This window comes from Lynx canadensis, chromosome D2 (assembly GCF_007474595.2).
Source record: "Lynx canadensis isolate LIC74 chromosome D2, mLynCan4.pri.v2, whole genome shotgun sequence".
NCBI lineage: Eukaryota > Metazoa > Chordata > Mammalia > Carnivora > Felidae > Lynx > Lynx canadensis.
Window position 1 is genome coordinate 43,357,664 of NC_044313.2, and position 15,324 is coordinate 43,372,987.

Consider the following 15,324-nt stretch of genomic DNA (forward strand, 5'->3'; position numbering starts at 1 on the left):
GAACAGGATACTATGAAAAAGAACAGAGAACACCAAATAGCAACTGAATTAACAAAGTGTGACAATTGAAATTGTAAAAATCCAGTTAAAGTATTAGACAAAATCGAGAAAGGTAAAACCAAGGGTAAAGTAGTAGTATAAGTTGAGAGAGAAAAGTTGACGAAAATGAGTGACTTGATTCAGGAAGTTCAATGTTCTTCTAAGAAAAATTCTGGAGAGAGAACTGAAAATAATGGAGAAAAGGCCAGTATCAAAGAAACAAACAAGAAAATGTCTCAGAACTAAAGGACCTATGTCTCCAGACTAAAAAGCCCTATGGACCATTTAGCTCTTAGCCAAAATAAGTGAAAAGAACACCCATCTCAAGGCACTGCAATGGCAAGTTTCAGAGCATGAGGGAGAGAGAGTGGGAGACAGAGGCAGAGAGAAGAAAAGGAGGAGAAGGAGGAGGATGAAGAACAGGTGATGTAAAAGGAACAGGAACAAGAGAAATCAGAATGGCATTAGGATGCTAAAGAGTAACACCGGATGCTAGAAGATACTGGAGAAACTTTCTGTGGAAGAATTCAGATTACTGTGTCTAAGGGTACTAAGTGAATCAATCAATCAATCAATCAATCAATATAGCAGCAACATTAAAAAAATTCCATATAGGCAAAGCCTAAAAAGTTTATGCCTCATGTACCATTTCTTAGGAAGATACTGTAGGATAGACTTCAGAAAAATAAAATGAAAGCCCAAAAAGATGAAAGTAAACAATAACAGATACAGAAATTCCAAGCAGAAGAGCAGAAAGGTAGGGGTCAGGTGATCTAACCGAAGACCAGACATCTGTGTAGGAACAGGGGAGGGAGGGCTCCGCCAGGCCATTTCTGAGATGTAAGGAAACTGGAAGACTGTTTCATATGGTTGAGCATTTGGGCACGTTTAATACAGCACGTGTGTAAATAAATGCAAATCAAGGCACTTGTTGATGCAAGAAAAGCTGAAGTTGTATAAGCAGCTTCATTTTGAGAGAGAGAGAGAGAGAGAGAGAGAGAGTAGGGGATAGTATTTCATAGTCCTAATGAAGTCACCACTTTTGATTTTATTTAAAAATTGTGATACAAGTAAGTGGAGAATAGTAGGACAGAAAATGAAAGGATGAGGGGTTGTGTAGAAAGTTAAGTCCTCATCACCATATCAGGAGGATAATGGATAATGCTAATGTCTAAAATCGAGCAACCAAGTGTAGCAGTGTGAACATAAGATTGAAAAACATGGAAGTAAATCTCAAAGAAATAGCTAAAAGAGTTACAAGTGTTTGCCTCTGGAGGGCAGGGCGAGGGGTAGGGGCAGGGCCAGGGATTGCCATCTGCCAAAGGAGGGCTTTTAATATCACTTCATTTTAAACTATGATTTTGTAAAGGATAATATGTTTATAAACTATGGTTTATGATTGTCTCATTGTGCTTTGCAATTACTCCATTTATTCCCCCTTAAAAATATTGATTATGTTCTTGTTCGGCACATTGGTCTTACTAGTGTTTGATATCCAGATTCTATTTATTTTTTTATTTTTAAAATAAATGTTTATTGCCCATTTGTATGTCTTTTGATAACTGCCTTTTCGTGTTCTTTCCCCATTTTTTTTCAATATATGACATTTATTGTCAAATTGGTTTCCATACAACACCCAGTGCTCATCCCAAAAGGTGCCCTCCTCAATACCCATCACCCACCCTCCCCTCCCTCCCACCCCCCATCAACCCTCAGTTTGTTCTCAGTTTTTAAGAGTCTCTTATGCTTTGGCTCTCTCCCACTCTAACCTCTTTTTTTTTTCCTTCCGCTCCCCCATGGGTTTCTGTTAAGTTTCTCAGGATCCACATAAGAATGAAAACATATGGTATCTGTCTTTCTCTGTATGGCTTATTTCACTTAGCATCACACTCTCCAGTTCCATCCACATTGCCACAAAGGGCCATATTTCATTCTTTCTCATTGCCATGTAGTACTCCATTGTGTATATAAACCACAATTTCTTTATCCATTCATCAGTTGATGGACATTTAGGCTCTGAATACCTTCCTTTCACTTCCTATTAACTCTGTTTTAAAACTTTTTACAGGCAATAGGGAAAATAATACTTATTTTTAAAATCTGCCCCTTATTCTGTTTTAAAACTTTTTACAGGCAATAGGGAAAATAATACTTATTTTTAAAATCTGCCCCTTATTCTGTTTTAAAACTTTTTACAGGCAATAGGGAAAATAATACTTATTTTCCCTATTGCCTGTAAAAAGTTTTAAAACAGAGTTAATAGGAAATGAAAGGAAGGTATTCAGATGATATTGGGCAGCTCACAAAGGTGGGCAGAAGGATGGGGAATCAGGGTTGGAAACCTATGGAAGGCCAGATGGTGGGGAGATGGTCAAGGTCAGTTCTGAGCCCAGTCTGGATAAGACACCATCATTGGACTCATAACACTGCCCTCATCACTGGGATTAACTTTTCAATTAGATCATGTGCCACTTTCTCACAATTCAGGGGAATCTACTGTGCTAAGCTTAGGTTCTGTGCTGGCCTGTGTATGCTGGGAAGAGGGTTTTTCTCCCGTTGAAGCCCCTTACCTCTGGCCCAGACACATACAATGGGCATCTCTACAAATCAAGAGTTTTCTGATATTGGGTGGCCAAGACCCTACAACTGGTTCTCATTCCCATATGGGACACCCTTTTCTTTTCTCCCAAACCGCTCAGCTCCCCAAACCATCAGGGACCTTTCCATAGAATCTTAGAATATACTGAGAATGAAGAATCACTCTTGCCTATCTCTCAGACTTTTCAGATGAAAAATATGAAGCCCAGAGAAGTCTGATGATGTTGCAAAGCAGGAAGATGTTCCAAAGTGGTCTCAACAGTTTAGATAGAGTGGCAGAGTGATTCCAAAAGCATGAAATCTACAAGGATACTGTGAAGTCTTCCAGTTAGGTTTAGAACCCTCTGGATCAGTACAGGGTATAGAAGGGAGGTAGGGGAGTACGTGTGTGTGTGCATGTGTGTGTAAACGCCTCATTAAAAAAAATACATTCTTGGGGGTTGAAAGTGATACAACTGGGTGTGTGCTGTGCAGTCTCCAGGAAGGTGCTGGCTTGACCTGCACCAGTAGAAGCAACAGTGGTACAAAGGTTAAGGTGAAGAAGCTCCTGTCCTCCTGGCATGCTTGTCTGGCTCCCAGCCTCCACAGGTCACTGGTCCTACAACTGGAGCCACTTGAATGTGTCTGTAGATCAAGCTAGACACTGCTGGTGCTCACACTAGAAGATGGGGACTCTAGGTTAACTTGATGCTTTGTCATCTGCCTTGTCCTATGCACCTTCACCTTTTGCCTGAGGTAAGCCCTTGCCTGATCCCTCTTCACTCCCGTGATCACTGATCTCTTCCAAACTTTTAGGACTTACCTATCTGACTTCCTGCTGTCCAGGAGGTTATGCCTGAATTAATGTTCTTCACTGAGCCTGATCCACTTTCTGTTTTTATGTGATTGCATCTAGTGTCATTTCTGATTTCTTTTTGTCCTTCACACCTCGCTCAATTTCCAACTGATGACCATAGCCTGTTAATGTTTTTCTTTTAAACATTTCACACCCCATCCCTTCTGCTCCAGCCTGGTGACCTCACTCTGTTCTGGCCCTCACCACCAGCTTTCTAGACCACTGGGACTGCTTCCTAACTGATTCCCTACACTTCTCATGCTTGTGTACGTCCATGTGGCCAGTCTGGCCCATCTGGAATTCACATCGACCATTTACTTCCCATCCGAATGTCCTCTCCCAGACCCCCAAGGCCTGGAGTACCATTTATCCCACCCCGTACTGTTGCAACCTTAGTATCCTGTGAAATACCTGTATGTTCCTTGAACAAAGAAACTTAGTATTCCAGGGAGATGGGTTTGATAAACATGGGGTTCAGCCAAGTTCGATGATTTTCTGTGATATGAGGACTTTTCTGTTAGTGTGCTTTGTGGTTCTTCAAACTTTCTGATCACAATTTGCTTTCAAGACAACTTTTAGCATCAGTTTGCTAGGACTGCCGTAACGAAGTACGAAGTCGGGGTTGCTTAAACCACAAAAATATAGTGTCCTATAGTTCTGGGGCCAGAAGTCCAAGATCAAGGTGCCTGGTGGGTTGGTTTCTTTTGAGGCCTCCTTTCCTGCTTTGTAGATGGCTGTCATCGCCCCATGTCCTCACATGGCCTTTTCTCTGTGAGCATTTAACCCTGGCATCTCTTACTCTTCTTATAAGGGCACCAGTCATATTGGATTAAGCCCACCCTAATGGCCTCATTTTACCTTAATCACTACTTTAAATACCTTATCTCCAAATACAGTTATGTTCTGAGGGACTGAGGATTGGGACTTGAACATATGAATGTTCTGGAGGGCCCACAACGTAGCCCTTAAAGTTCTAAGGATGTTTCTGTTAGTGTCCTTTGCGTTTCTTCAGGGTGCAGTATATCCCACACTTTCTGAGCATAGATTTTTTTTTTCTTTTTCAATAGGAGAACTCTTGGCAACTCATAAGCCTCTTCTCTTCCATAGGACACAATCTGGGGCTCCCATTTAACAGAGTAAAAGCCAGGCTCCACTGCATAGGCCCTGCTGTGTGGGACCTGGCAGTATTTCAGGTCAGAGCTCATGCCTCATGCCACTGATCCTCCCTCCTTTGATTTTCAGCCACAGAATAACCACTTGTGGGGATGCTTCCTGTGCAGATTTAACTCTAGACAATAGGTACTTAGGCCAGACAATTCTCAATTGACCTCATCAATAGACAATGGACACAGTAGAGCTGGACACAGTAAAAGAAAGTGGTAGAAAGAATGCATGCATAGTCTCCAGGGCTTCTCCACATGGCCCATCTGACCTCTCTGGAATGCAGATCTCCCATCTTCACTTGTAGGGTAGGAAGAGGTTCCAAAGCTGTTTGGTCCAATTGACTGGACAGAACAGCAATCTGACAGGACAGGATTGGGAGCATGGCTTTCGAGGGCTGGACAAGGGTCGAGGGTGATAGTTTAGTCGATACACTCAGGGAAGAAAATGAAGCTCTAATTGAGGGTGAGAAAGAAACGTTGATTAATAAAGGTGAGGGGAATGGATCCAGGATTCTTTACACAAATTATATTTTCTGTACTACACTTTATCCATAAGCTAAGAAGTCTTCATGGCTAATTTTGATTATAATTGATTTTTGGCTCCCCTAATAACTTCGGAATCAAATTTTTATTCACAAGATGTGACTCAGCCACCATTCCCTAACCTAATGGCCCCTCTCACCTCCAGGCTTACACAAGCTGTCAATTTAGACTGGGATAGCCATCTGCCCCGCTACTGCCTAGCCCCAGCATGGGGACTTCTACTCTCCAGGAGGAAGTTGGTATCTCGATCCTCATTAACTGAACATTCCCCGATCACTGCAATCTCTCCTTTTATCTAGTAGAATTTTCTCTCTGGATGGGTCGTCTCTCTAAATGGGTCAGATTCACTCAAAGATAAGGCCCAAGACTCCCTTACTTCCTTTTCCAGATTGATTATAGTACCTGGCCCCTCCTAGGAGCCCAGGTACATGGTTGTTAAATGGGTGGGTTGTCTCTCTCATACCTGCTAATGGATTTTCTCAAGGTTGACACCTGCTTCTTTGACTTTTTAATCCCATGATTCCCCAAAGTGGATGAATCCAAAAAGCCTCTTTTTCACCTCTGGGCCTCCCTGAAGCCTTGCTCTTTCTCTAGATAAGGCAGATTCCTCGGGAAGCTTATAGGGACTGGGTCCCTTTCTAGCCTGAGGCCTCTTGGCTTGTGCCAGTTGTCCTCCCCCTCCCCACCCCCCCCCAAGCCCTGAACTGCCAGACCAGCACTGGTTGGCACTTGGCCCTTCCCTTGGGCTATAGCCAACCTGGTACTAGGAAGTACAGAGTCAAGAAGCATCAAGTCTACACTGAATGACTGGAGGGGAGGGGCTGAGACCTCATGCGTCTCCCCATCTTTGGTGTCTGGTGGGACACACAGTTACTCCAGATGTGCTCACAGGCTCTCTCGTGCTATCATTATTTGAGCTGTGCTCCTGAGTTCTCCAGTCTGGGCAGAGATGATGCTCTTCCTGTCTGTGCACCCAAAGAGCTGGCTATTTGGACATTTATTATTTTGTAAGCTTCACCTTCTTCTTCTTTCAAAGGGGATCATAAATGGTCACCTTTCAGGATTTGTTGCAAGAAATAGTGCCGATATAGATAGAAAACTTACGTTTTGGAATAAGCACCTTGGAGGCCATGTGGAACATTTGGTCATGAAAGCAAGAAAGACCAGTGTGAATCTGACATAGGAATTTGGTAGGGATGCAATAATGCCTACCCCTGGCATTTTGTGCCTGCTGTTTCATTGATCTTTTTACTTGTGCCCCATTTTCCCCATAAGGTGTATGAAATGGAATTGTTTGTGTGTGTGTGTGTGTGTGTGTGTGTGTGTGTGTGTGTGTGTATGTGTGTGCGCACATGGATGGGAGTATTCGGAGAGTTCAAGGTTTAGAGTTGCCCTGGGGGTCAGATAGGATTGCCTCCTACTTTTATGCTTGTCACCAAGATCATCAAATTAGATGAAACCAGTGTAGTGCTTCAGATCTGCAGCTCTAAGGCAAGTGTAGGACATGGTTACGGTAAGTTTTCTCACTGCTTTTTCTACGCGAGATACTGAGCCTGGAAGCCCTGTGCCCAGAGTTTTATCTCCAAGCAATGCCTCATTCCTGGGTAGGGCCTTTCTAAGTGCTTTGTGCTATCCAAGGGGGTTGAGGGTGGGGTAGTTGGGCCACACCCCCCTGAGGACAAAGCTTATGTGTATTTGGCTTCTGTGTCTACCCCTTCTAGCAGCTGAATGTAGAGTTACATGGCTTTATTATTTTTTTTAATGTTTATTTATTTTTGAGGAGCAAGAGAGAGACAGTGTGTGAGTGGAGGAGGGGCAGAGAGAGGGGGAGACATAGAATCCAAAGCCAGCTCCAGACTCTGAGCTGTCAGCACAGACCCTGATGTGGGGCTCCAGCTCACTAACCATGAGATCATGACCTGAGCTGAAGTCGGATGCTCAACCGACTAAGCCACCCAGGTACCCCAAGAGTTACGTGTCTTTATTGTTGGGCCCAGAGGATTTGGGGCTAAAATTAGGTTCCTGGCCACATCCAGGTCTGGGACCCAACTGCACAGAGGCTTTGTACTTGGAGAGAAACTGTCTCAAAGGTTGTAGAATAGTTTATATTGTGGATTCTAAAGGAAATAGATCCTCCCCTTTCTCTTTTCAGTGAATTTGCAATATCCTCTCCTCCTTACTCCCCAGGACCTCACAGCCCCGCCCATGGCCTCTTAGAACCATTTTCACTAGGGCCAGAATGCCTTGGTAAGCTTTATGCCCCCTCTCCAATGCAGGGCACCTCCCTGGCTTTCCCATGTCACAAATCAGGGACTTGTTTCCTGACAATTCCTGAGCCAGAGAACTCCTCCCCGGCACTCTGAGGAAGAAGCAGCTCTTGTCTCCAGAACTGAAAAGAAGATATTTTTCTTTCTATTCCATTCTCCAAAAAGTCAGGCTCATAAAAAAGAATACAAATTACACCCAGCAGCTCTTATCAGCTTGGTAAAGAATTGCTACTTTCAACTTTATTGCCTTAAAAAGAATTCAAACGCTTCCATCTTTTAAAAACAATTTAGGTTGAGAAAAGGAATTAGATCCGTGTGCAGAAGCCGCTTGCCTGGCAGGATTTGAAGGGGTCACGGTATTAACCTTGAATGCTGATGCTTTAATTGAGCAGCCCGGGCAGTGTAGATATTCTCCCAGTGGATGTCTGCTGTGGGTCTGGTCTCTGGGGCTGACAGCCACACAGTGGGGCAGGTCTGTGGGGCCTTATGTGACCCAGTAGCCCTAGGAGGGAGTTTTCTGCCCCAGATGGTCCCCACCCCTTCCTTTCCTTTCATAGCCCCTCATGCTGCAGGTCCCTAGAGCCAGTCTTTGGATGCAGGCAGCACCTTCTCAAGCTCCAGCATGAACGTGTAAATACTCCTGGGAGGGAGAAGAAAACATTTTTAATCAGGTTTGGACCTTGCTTTGCTTATATCTGAAAATCACTTAAGCTAGAGCTGAACAGCAGGGCGTATGAGAAATGGCTCAGCGCAGCCACCTGCCACCCAAGAGCTGCGTCCCCTGGCCTCTGGGGGACCACGTCACGAGATTGTTCACAGCCCGCTGCAGAGGCTGGCGGCTGTTCTCGCCAAACCGGAGTGTAAATAAGCTCAGAAGTGATTTGTTCTCTTGTACCTCTCCGTCCTCAAAAGGAATTGTGCGGTCATGGCCATGCGGCCAATGGCGGGAATGCCCTTCTTCTCTGTGAGACAAGATCCGATAGAAAAGCCGACTCCCGTTGCCCTCCCAGCAGGACAAAGCCTGGGTGTCTGTGAGAGTCGAACACGGGAGGGTCTTATTTGGCGTCTGTGCCCTCCAGATGGCGGGGAAATTATGGACCATTTATTAAAATCCGAGTATCCATCAGTTGCTACTTATCGGCAGCGCCTGGCTTTACTTTCTCCAAGTTGCTCTTATTAAGCAGGTCGTGCCTGTGAGCAGACTCCATTTCATTTTTCTGCTGATATTAACGTTTCCTCATAAATTGTCCACATGTAGCATATTCTCACTTTTTATTACAGTAAATTGCACTTCCAGCACAGCCCTGGAACCTGTCTCTATTTCATCTGAAGGATCCACAAATGATCTGTAATGAATCTTCATCCCCGGAGGCTGTGAGCTGGCACTTCTGCCCTCCACACAGAGTGGGAAGGCGGTTTGAAAGAGCTGTTTATCTCAAACTTGGTAAACAGTGAAGACGAAGGCCAGGGAGGTCTAATGATCGACGAGAAATTGTCCAGATCTATCAGATTTTTACATGTGTTTAGTCAATTATGTTTGCTTGCTTGCTTTTTTTTTCAATAGCAACATTATAGTTTTTCTGAGATCAAAGCCAGTGTAAAAAACAAACAACAACAACAACAACAACGATACAAAAAACCCCAAAAAACCTAACAATGAGTATCCTTTCTTCAGTGTTACAGTGCTGTCTTTTAAAATGCCAGCTGATTGACCAAACTACATTACAGGGCTGTCTTTTAAAATGCCATTTGATTGACCGGACTACTCCAGAACTTACTATGTTGTTAAGCAGGATATAAGGGAGCTTACATCAGGAGTTCCAGCACTCAGCCTAAATGAAGAAACAGTTATATCCCCATACAGAACTCTAAAATGTGATCATGTTTCCAAAGGTCACCATGTCTTATATTTATCCACCTTTCAGTTCACTTTGTTTCATTTCACCTTCTCTCAGATGTGTAGGAAAAGGGTGCTATTTTCAAATACAGGCGGTACTTTTTTCACAGAACAGTGTTAATCAAAACTCAAGTGCATATCTAAATGGTGCAAAATGAGGACACAGGTCCTGGATGCATGGGTTTCTGTTAACACAGTACCATGCAAAGGAAAAAATACCTGTATGTCAGTACCCCTTCTGAGTACTGGGGGCTTCCTATTGATGTCCCTGGCTTTTGTCGTACTCAGCACCAGGGAAGTATTGCGGGAGTGTGAATCCACCCATTCATTGATTCCATGGGCATCTTTCAAAGTTCATTGTCTGCCAGGTGCCATATTGGGAAGGGGCTGCATGGTATCTAGACAAGGCCTTAGCCGTTAGTGAGGGACTGGAGGCTCCTCCCCATGTACGACCAGAGGACCACGTGACCCAGGAGTTTGGAGGATCACGGCATTGGCGGTGGCAGTAAACTGTAGAATCCGGGACCCAACTTTGCAGAAGTCTCTGTGGCTTCCCAGATTTCCTATCCGGGCCTCATCACTATCTGCATTGCCTTCCATCTCGACTCTTGCTTTTGTATGAAACATCCCCAAGAAGTGGCCAGAGTGAGTTTGTCCTCAAGTTGCCATGACACACTAGAAGGGCTGGTTGTGTGCCTCTGTGATGCTGACTTGCAGGGAGACTTTGGGCAAATTTCCCCATCTCTCTGTTCAGATCAGAAACCACTTTCAGTGGGCAGTTGTGAGGACTCATTGAAGTATTGTGTGCAGAGGGCTTAATTCAGGGTCTGGGTAGAGGGGGGTGTTCACAAAGTGCCAACAATTGCACCCAGTCTGCAGCCAGCACCTTCCCCAAAGTCCCAATAGCAGGCTCAGATTTCCCTCAGCAAATGCCCTCTTAGTGTCCCCCAGAGTCGGGTTGGGAAGCCACACAGGCTTAATTCTGTCACACTTTCCCCAGATGGCCTTGTGTAGCCTGGTGCAATTGCCTTGTCTTCACCATCCTCCAGCAACCAACCTTCCCAACAACTCACACAGGCTAAGGTGCCTGTCTGTGTGCTCAGGTGGCTGTGTTTCCTGCTTCCACCAAGGGTGAGGGCCCTCAGCTTCAAGAAAGCTCTAGCAGAGTGATGGGTGAGGTGGGAACAGGTAACTCCTGCTTGGTCAGGAGGAGCTGTTTCCTGGGAAGAGATTGGGAGAAGAAACTAGAAAAGAAACCCACATACGGTCCAGGATTCCCCAGTAGGACCTAGGAGTAAGGATGGAGCCAGCAGTAAGAGCCATCGACTTGGGGAGAACATTAAGGCAGTTTTCCAGTAAGAACCAGGCTCCAGGAAGTTCTGGAAACAAGGCTAGGGTAAACAGGAGAAGTAGCTGGGCCAGCAGCTCGGGCCCTTTTCTTGAGGAGGCAAGTCTCTGGAAAGCCCAGAGTGACCAGAAGTAGTTCAGCAGTGGCTGCCCTTTATGGGTTTGCTCATGGTTCTGGGCATAGCTTCTGAAGTTGGGCCACATGGTGGCTGCTTTGCTGATTTCCTTGTAAAGGGGCTCCTTGAATCATCCGTAGTCTTGTAGCCAGCTACTCCCCTTCTTTGCCGATGGGGGGCATCACACTCCCTCATGCTCTGGAGGGGTGACATCGCACACAGAGAATTGTTCCTAAATAGCATGTTGTTGCAAAGGCAGCAGTGGGTCTTTAAAGTTAGCGCGCTATCTGTCCTTGGGAAAATGCCAGGCTGTGCGCTCCATGGAGGGAATGTTCTGAAATGTTACAAGTTGGGGTTTTAAAAAGATGCTAATTGTTGACAAGTTTTCATTATCTCAGGCTCCCAGTGTTGGGGGGTGCCTAGAGAAGAGTGGCCAACAATTAACACATACATAAATAATCGGTGGCATTTGCACTTTGTGAAATAAATCCTCAGCTATGCTGCTGGAAGGCTTCCATGTGGAGGTTTTTTTCCACTCCATTTACTATTCCTTTAGGCCAAGATAAAGTGAAACAGGCTCATACTTAAGAAATGCAAGTAGAATAATGGTCTCAGGCTTATGAGAACAAGTTAACCTGGAGAAGGAAGGCACTGCTGCTCCTAACGGCGTTTTCTCGGTTATGAGAAAAAAGATCATTTTGTCCCCATTGTCAGGGGCCAGGCACAGGCCCAAAGGCTCACATTCTTGCTCTGATAGCTGTGTGGGCCTGTTGAGGAGCAGCGTGACTGATGGAAAAGAACTCAGGATTTGGAGACTGAGAGACCCGAGTTCAAATCCAGTCTCTGCCAGGTACTAGCCGAGGGACCTGTGTGAGCTACGAGACCAGATCTAGGTCCCAGCTCCCCACCGCACAGATGGGGATGAGAACGCTGCCTGGCTCATTAGGGCGTGTGAGTAAAGGAAAGTGTGTGTGTTGTGAAGTGGGGGAGATGTAGTATCGAAGAGTCTGGTGGGGTGCTTGATCGGAGGAAATGGCCCTGACTTGGTCCTGTGTGAAAGGCTGCAAGCAGAGGCAGGGGACTGGACTGGAGGTGCTTCCTCCAGCCCCTCAGAACTGCTGTCTTCTCCACCTCCTTAGAGGGATTTGGATATTAGAACTGATCTCCACCTGTATGTGGCCAAGACAGGCCACCCTGCATATACTATTCCCGTTAGCACTAGGGACTGCTTTCTGTCCAGAGCTTTGGGGAGCTGGGAGCGGGGGCTTTGGTCTGTTATCTACTTCTCTATGGCAACTGTGGAACCAGAGTGGCTGAATAGCCAGGACAGGATTCAAATGTCCCCTGGCCTCCAGGAGGCCTGCAGGATGGCCTGTTGTTGTCCTGCGTCACCTATACGAGAGCTCTGGTGATGCGATTGGAGCAAGGTTCAGACAGGGGCTGCTGCTCATGGACGAGGGGACACTTTCTCTTCTCTAGGTGTGGGAGGGACAGATGCCTTCCACTTCTCTAAGAGGCATGTAGCTATGACAGTGTGCTTTTCTCTCAAGAAGGTGGTGTGTGGGTGTCAGGACAAGTGTAGACACCTGGCTCTGTCTCTGTAGGTGATGCCCCTCACTGCTGGCTACCTGTGTCCACCATCCCAGCCCTTTCTATGAGCTATGTGCCATGGTAAGCACCTTGGGTCTTCTATTTAAAAGGGGCTCAGGGCACCTGGATGGCTCAGTTGGTCTAGCGTCTGACTCTTGATTTCGTCTCAGGTCATGACCTTGTGGTTGTAGGATCAAACCTTGCATTGGGCTCCATGCTGATAGCATGAAGCCTGCTTGGGATTCTCTCTCTCTCTCTCTCTCTCTCTCTCTCTCTCTCTCTCTCTCAAAATAAATGAATAAACATTTAAAAAAAAATAAAAGGGACCCAAACAGGAGTCAGCATGAGCCTTGGAAGGTTCCACCTCCTCAGCTCTTCTTCTAAAGTTCTGTGTTGGCCAATCTACTGATGGACCACAAGAGCTGGGAAGTCGGCCACTGATGGTTTGGCCAGGCCTTGTGGGACTCACAGCAGCAACTTAACCAGGGCTGCTGGTGCTGTGTCAAGGCATCGTGACACTGCAGGGACTCCTTGGGGTCACTGCGACCTTGTTCCTGCCTCCCACAGGGTCTAGGTGGAGCTCCTACTGTTGCACAGGACTCTATTGCCTACCATTGTGTTATTTTGAGGGTTGCCCCACAGTCCTGGTGCCCAGCTCCTGCAGAGAAGCCCAGCTGTAGGAATGTAGCCTCCCTGCTTGCTGGAGACGAGTGACCAGAACCCACCCAGAGCAGATAGCCTGCTCCACTCCCTTCCCCACCCACAGAATGAAGGGCTGCCCTTTGTTTGTCTAGTCAGCTCAACACTTCTCTGCCCGTGCCAATGGTGTTTCATAGCAATGGACTCACAGCGTTGCCAAGGTGAAGGGAGGCCCCACGTTGTGCTGCCTTAAAGGGTCTGTGGATTCCTGGAGGAGAGGGCACTTATCACACTTGCCACATTGTGTTTATTGTCGGTTGTCTTAGTAGTGTTGGTTCCATGATGGCACAGACGAGGCTTCTGGCTCATACCCGTATTCAGGAGAGTTAGGACAATAGCTGGTGTGTGGCAGGCACAGTGTGTTGAGTGAAGGAGGGAATAGATGAGAGACTATACATGTCTACACATTCAAGAAACCATTGAACAAAGACCAGGCTGGGGCCTTGAGTGGAAGGAATGGAGAGCACCTTCATGTTCACTCATTATCTGTAGTGAGCAACTCTCTGGGCTGGAAGCTTCACATAATTTCATTGAATTCCCATGATAACCCCAGGGTGGGAGGTGTGTGTCTCAGGTTGGGTTCCCAGAAGCAGACTCTGGAGTGAGGATTTGTGTGACAATGATTTATTAAGAAGTGTTCCCAGGGGAATTAAAAAGAAAGAAAGACAGCAGGGGAGTGGGAATGTGGCAGGGAAATGAAGGAAGCCAGAGCTGGTGCGCTAGCAATGAGGCAGTTTGGGCTCAGTCCATGGAGAAATTCTGTAACCAGCAGAGCTCACACTTGAAACAGTCCCCATCTGGGAACAGGGCATCTGCACTTGTATATGTGACACTCTCTGTCCTTGGTGAGGGGTGTAAATTCCCAGGCACAGTGAGTGCTGTGCAGGGTTCCGGCAGCCTGAGCCACGGGTGTCTGCCGTTGGGCGTGAATGCACACAGGGAGCCAGTGTGCTCAAAAACCCTAATGGGATTCAGGGGGAATGTGGGCAGAGCATCGATAGCACTGTTGGCATTCGAACGCCTTAAAGGCGTGGAGCTGCCGCTCAGGGAGGTGGAGTAGCTCAGCCAGCAGCCCGCAACCAAGTAGTGCCAGAACTGGGATTCGAACATGCTCTGCCTGCCTGCTTCCCCTTACCCTGCTGGCCCTGCCACGGAAGAGAGGACTCGGCTGCATCTGCTGCAGACATGGCTGAGGAGGAAGAGGAAAGGATAGCACTTAGACGGGGAATTAGTGGTGCTGTGAGGGGCACTACCCACTGGGCTGTGAGCATTTAGGGCTCTTCCCACAGAGCTGGCAGCTCACCAGTAACTAGGGGGTAGGGGGAGAGGTGTTCTTTCCAAATCTGCAGTAGCTTCTCCTTCTTACAGTCTAGCTCAGCTTCTGGGTGAGTTGCATCCTCTGGAAAAGGCTACAGCCAAATGCTATTTATCTCTGTGTGGGGAAAAGAGGCTTAACAAATTAGCTGAGCTTAATTGATGAGGAAAGTAGGACAGAAAAGTTGGCCAGTTGTCCTGTGGGATTTTCTGATCAATTCTCTCCATCAGTATGTTTCATGTATGAGTCTGAGACCAGGTGGAAAAACTCCTGAGGGTAGCCAGGGTCCCACCTGTTCCCTGGGATGTCCCAGCAACTGTGGCAGGTCCTCTGGACTGCTGGCTCTGTGGGTACACAGAGGACCGTTCTCCTGCACAGGTGCACCTGTACCTTCAGATTCATAGAACCAAACATTCTGGAGCAGTGTTCCCAGCTGCAGAGGCCAAGAGTCAGGGTCAGAGCTCTGAAATAACACAGGACTCAGGTATATCACCATTCCCAGTGAATTAGGATCCCAAGGAATTAGGCCCCAAAGTCTACATTTGTTAAAAATACATCTTTTTAAAAATTTTTAAAGGTTTTTATTTGAGAGAGAGAGAGAGAGAGAGAGAGCAAGTGGGGGAGGGGGAGAGAGCGAGGGAGACAGATTACCAAATAGGCTCCATGCTGTCAGCTCAGAGCCCCATGCTGGGCTCGAACTCACAAACTGTGAGATCATGACCTGAGCCAAAATCAAGAGTCAGATGCTTAACCAAATGAGCCACCCAGGTACCCCTCAAGGTCTTCACTTTTAAAAGCTCCCTAGGAGATTCCTACATGCAGCCAGACTTGAAAATCATTGCTTTGGAATGTCAATGTGTGATTAAGTCTTGCCTTTTGCCCATGGTCAGCTTCTATGCTGATACTTAAATACCT